Source organism: Geospiza fortis, unplaced genomic scaffold, assembly GCF_000277835.1.
Source record: "Geospiza fortis unplaced genomic scaffold, GeoFor_1.0 scaffold172, whole genome shotgun sequence".
Lineage (NCBI taxonomy): Eukaryota > Metazoa > Chordata > Aves > Passeriformes > Thraupidae > Geospiza > Geospiza fortis.
In genome coordinates, this window is record NW_005054309.1 from 1104913 (window position 1) to 1110176 (window position 5264).

Genomic DNA, 5264 nt, shown 5'->3' on the forward strand with positions numbered 1-5264 from the left:
ATCAACATTTGTCTAATATGGGATATAGTAAAAACCTTTTGCAGATCCATAAATTAAAGCCTTTTCCTAAATAATTTATCTCATGTTTTCCAATATATTAGATGTAGCAAACTTGTCTACCGCATAAGATATTTAGTAATGCAAAAGAATTATTCTGTCACAGCTCTTCAGCTTATTTTAAGAAGTAATATGCATTTGGCAATAACTTACACAAAAGGAAAATCCATAACAATATACAAAGACAGCAGTTTACTGCAAAGCACTGCAACAGCATAAAAGTAATTTGTCACTGTTGCAAAATGCACTGACACATTCTGTTTAAATATTGGCTGATTAACTGAAGGAAATAAGTTTCCACTGAATATTTGTAGCTCAGTTTTACTACCAAAAATCCCAGGTGATAGGCACCTTATTATCTTAATTCCAAAGTAAAAAGTACTGGAAAAAGTACTTATGCTTTTCCCATCAGATCTTTATACCTTTTACATGTCTGTTAATTAAAAAAAAAAAAAAAGAAAATATCAAAAAGAGGAAAACACAGAAGGGCAGAATGCTTCTGTAAAGAGAGCAGAAGACACAAAACATCCCCAACACATTCTGCCCTCACTCCTCTTACCTTGCATTGGATGCAAGCAATTCCAACCTTAATGGTCCTGCTATGTTCTTCCTCCTTAACTTATCCTTAATGTTCAGCTTTCTTTCAGAGTTTTTATAGTGTCTGGTGTAGGCTACAAACTCCAATCACTGCCTTTGCTTTCTCTTACATCATTTCTAAAGATTTTCCACTGATCCTTGCCCTAAACCTTTCTCTGTCCTGCACTCTCACACACATACTTGCCTCGCATTTGTTATATTTATTGCTGTGATCAAAATGATTAGGTTATGATTAAAGGTCTAGGGGTTTGTTCTGGTTTTTTCCCTTTTTTCATTTAATTTCAAGATTCAGACAGTCATGGGAGTAGAAAGACTTTCAGCAGCATCACTATTCCTCTGAACTCTCACATTTTTAAACTGAAGTACAGAAACACAATGTCCTGAGTCATTACTCAGGGTGGGTTTTTTTAAACTTTGTTTCTTGGGGACATCAGAAGAACTGTATTGGCTTCAGAAAGAAATTACCATGTTTTTAGTAGACCAAACACCGCTGTAAGTTAAGCATTAGAAAAGGATTGTGCTTTGTAAAGCAAGTGAAAAGAACTTAAGTCTTTCAGACTCTTCATTTCTGTTATTGAACTGTTAAGTTATTGAATTGTAAAGCATGAGCTGTGAAGATGCCTATCTTTCCTAGGCAGTACCAGAGGACTTATTTCTTTCCCTGTTTGGCTCCCTAGAATAACTCTATCTTCCTTTTTGCCTCTTTTTAAAAATCTCAGATTTTAATAGATTCACAGAGCATTTTATACCTGTTTTGGGGTATAGAATTCTAACCAGTGCAGGCTCCTTAAGAGTTAATTCACAGTAATTTTATTCCCTAAATAGAAAGGCACAGTACTCTGAAATTAGTTTTTACTCTGACTTGCCAAAAGCTGTTCCTACAAGCCATGGACAGTGAAAGGAAATTTGCAGTATGTGGGAAAAAATTGCCAGCCAGGAAGCAAAGACTTTGATTTCATTTGTCTTGATCGAAGTGAAGAATTGGTTATATTGAGGCAAAGCAAGGACTCCTGCCCCATATCTGGACATGTTCCAGGCCAGGCTGGATGGGGCTCTGAGCACCCTGGTCTAGAGGAAGGTGTCCCTGCCAGGGCAGGGGGTTGGCACTAGGTGATATTTAAGGTCCCTTCCAACCCAAGGTGTTCTGTGTTTCTACAGCATCTCTCAGTACAGACCAATATGGGAACGTGGCCTAGAGCAGATCTGCAGAAATCCTGCAGAAACACACAGATGAGCTGGCCACAGGAGCAGCCACACCGGGGTCAGGCAGGTTTAGACTCTTCTCCACTGCAGGGTCCAACAGAGCAGTGATGGCAGCTGCAGAAGTCCAAATGGGCTCTGTGGGTACTGGAGGAGCAAGAGGATCAAAAGAGCAGAGCCAAACACCACCAGACTGCTGAAACACAGCTGAAAATGCTGCTGCACAAAGAGACCTGGACTGAGGTCCATTTTACTGCTTTTAGGCGGTGGTTTGCTGCTGGAAGTCCAAGGACACAGTGGTACTTGACAATGTGTCTAAAACAAGCAAGCAGAATCTCAGGGGAAAAAAATAATAAAGATCATGACAATCTAACAATGAGGTATTATTTTATGGGCTACTTTAGTGACATATGACCACAAGGTGCTGCTGACCAGCTACTGTGTCTCCAGGCACGGTTTCTTTCTTCTGTTGGAAGGACACAAGGTGGCACTCACTCATTTACTCCTCTTGGGAGTTCTTACAGAGTCTATCTCCTGGTCTTCAAGCAGAATCTCTGCAGGACTGCATTCTGCCACCATGCTTGGTGTTGATGTGGAGAAGGAGAACTGGGCTGCGACACTGGGACTAAGCTGATGACAGAGAGCTGAGTGCTGGCAGTGAAGGCATTTTGGTGTTTCACAACACAGGGGAAAGTCTGGAGAACAGCTGAGACTCAGCCATCCACAACTCAGCACCTCACAAGAGTGAGGGAGAGGAGGGAGGACTGCAGAAAAAACAGCAGGAGAAGTGCACCCATAGTGTCACCTCCTTTGGCTCCAAGAGGATGTCTAAGAACTGGCAACAAAATTTTCTTTTATCCTCTCAATGGCTCAGTGATGGCCCTAGTCTGAGGTTGAGGGTCTTCCTTTAAGAAAAGTTATTTTCTATTTCACAATTTATTGCTGTATCCTTCCTACAAAATCTAAAAGATTTCAGAAGTGTTTGCTGATACACACAATTATCATCAACTCCAACTAGGAGGTGTGAAAGACTCAGATCCAGGTAATTTGTCATCTTTATGGGCTGCTTCTGACCTTAGCATAACATATTCTACCAGCACACATGTGGGTTTTCTCTCTGGGGAAAAAGAAACTCCAACAAACCAACCAACAAACAAAGCAAGCAAGAAGCAAACAAACAAAACAAAAGAAGAAATACTACTAATAAAAGTGAATAGCATGTTAGAGTGTTAACATTTAATTTCCTGCTCTAAATTGACTGTGATTTATTAACACTTTTTTGACACCTTCTAGTGAAGACTGCCAAGGAAGCTTCCCAGAAAATGAAAAAGGTATTTGGTGGTTACTCTGCTGGCAGAGCATCTAAGGAACAGATATCCTCAGCAACACTGTGGTTTAATTATACTTACAATATAATTAAGTTAGGGCAACCAAGAGTTTGGAAGGACTCATTATTGTCTTAACAATAAATGAATAAACAAATATAATGTGGTTTTTCTCAACTATGAAGACCAAAAAAAAAGGAAAATTGGAGGAGGTAAGGACACAAGACATGAAGCTCTTTTTGTTACCATCCAAGAGAAAGACAAACTAACCTCCCTACTGCCCTCACGGTCCCACAAGAATTTCCATAAATCTTTCAACACTGGCTTGCAAATCAGTTGAGCTGGCTGTTTTCCTTAAGTAGCCAAGTTCTGATTCAGAGAGCAGGAGTTAGCAGGGGCTCACTTGTGTAAGTGTTGAGCAATCTGGCTCTTCAGCACCCTTGCCTGTGGAAACTATATTTGGGGTTGTCAGGCCTTGTCTGTAAAGGCGTGGGAATGGCACATGAATACAATGCTTGATATTCCTGCATTTTCAGTGCTTCCCTTTCCCACTAAAACGTGCAGCAGTGCTGTTACATCCCTGGGATCTGAGCCACAGGCATCTCCTTGTTCTGTCACTGAGTTGTCCCATGGGAATTTCACCTTCCAGCCTCTTCAGAGGGTGCAACCCTTTCCAGCAGCCACTGGTTCCTCACACAACATCACAGCCCATAAATCAGTGTGAACAGTGAGGGTCCAGCAGGTGCTATGGCCAAAGCAAAAGACCTGTCCTCAGGAATTTTGGATTGATCTGGCATGGAGTAAAGGCTTGTGACCTGAGGCATTCTGATTACTTATGATCATACATATTATACATATTTTCACTAAGCACTGAGTGTGTCATCAGGAACAGTCCAGTTCTCAGTTTAACGTGGAAAAACAACACCACACTGAAGTTAGCAGAAGCGGACACTTTTCCAGATGTGCAAGGTTTGCCCCAAGATTCTAAGCAAGAATCCAAGTGCTTTTTTTCCTTTTCAAATTAAAAACTATATTCTTTAAAATAAAGAGCTGATTTTCATGAGCCAGGTGCTCAGCTGATACTGATTCATACAGCTCTGAGATAAAAAACTGAGATATTCCAAATTACAGTGACTTCAATTTATTTTTACTTCTTGAGGCAATAAACTCTTCAGATAAAATTGGCCCAATTCTGACACCAGTCTAAAAAAGGAATAGCATTCCACCAGATTAATAAAAACACAGCATTTTACAGCTACATTGTTGGTACAGGGAGAACATCCAAGATTACTTTTGTTGCATTTACATTCATATCTTGTCTGGAGAAAGGGAAATATTTAAAAATAACCACCCCAGATTTTTAGTCAATACAAAAGAGAGAATTTCAGAAACCAAGCTAATTCCCACTTATTTGCATGTTGATACAGAGAGCCAGAGAGCAGATGACTCACTGTAAGCCAGACTATGGAAAAGAGACCCTGCATTAACAATGTGCATGAATGTTTTCCAATAGAAGGTACATTCTACCTTGGAAGGAAAACCTATGTTAAGACAGCTATTTTTAAATCTGCAAACTATCAAAGTAGGCTTTGCTGTGTCACTTCCATTTAAGATGAATCCTTGCAGCTAGATAAAGTTGGAGAAACAAAACCCACCAAGTGAAGGTAGAAAATAGCACTGAAGACAGTAACATTTTTTAGGAATGTTAGGCTTCTTACCAGAAGTTTCTATATATGTACTTTTTTTAAGTCCTTTTGCTGGAATCATGTGCTTGCCATAGGTGCTGGGTCAGGACATGTATGAATCAATGAAAAGCTCCCAAAAAACAAAGCAAAAGTCCCCAAAAGGACAGCTTCTTGAAAGGCAAGGCAAGCTCTGATGCAGAAGGTTGTGTTTGGAAATAAAAGATGTTTTATCTCTGGTGCCCACGCCATTGGCTCCCAGCCCGAGATGGACGTGAGGAGGGAAGATGGCCAAGAAAAGCAACAGGACCTTTTGTGCTATGGACATAGTGGTCCATGAGCTAATGGACAAGGGGTAACAAAAACACACACACGTCTCAATGTACCAAAGAAACAGTAATAG

General features: G+C 40.3%; 1 protein-coding gene across 1 annotated transcript in view; it reads right to left on the reverse strand.

Moving 5' to 3' along the window:
• OSTN (osteocrin) overlaps positions 1-670 on the reverse strand; it is a 13962-nt gene extending 13292 nt beyond the window's left edge. Inside the window, exon 1 of the mRNA XM_005418954.2 lies at positions 617-670. The gene's annotated coding sequence lies outside the window, so the exon portion shown is untranslated. The remainder of the gene's footprint in view (positions 1-616) is intronic.
• Between the last annotated feature and the right edge of the window lie 4594 nt (positions 671-5264).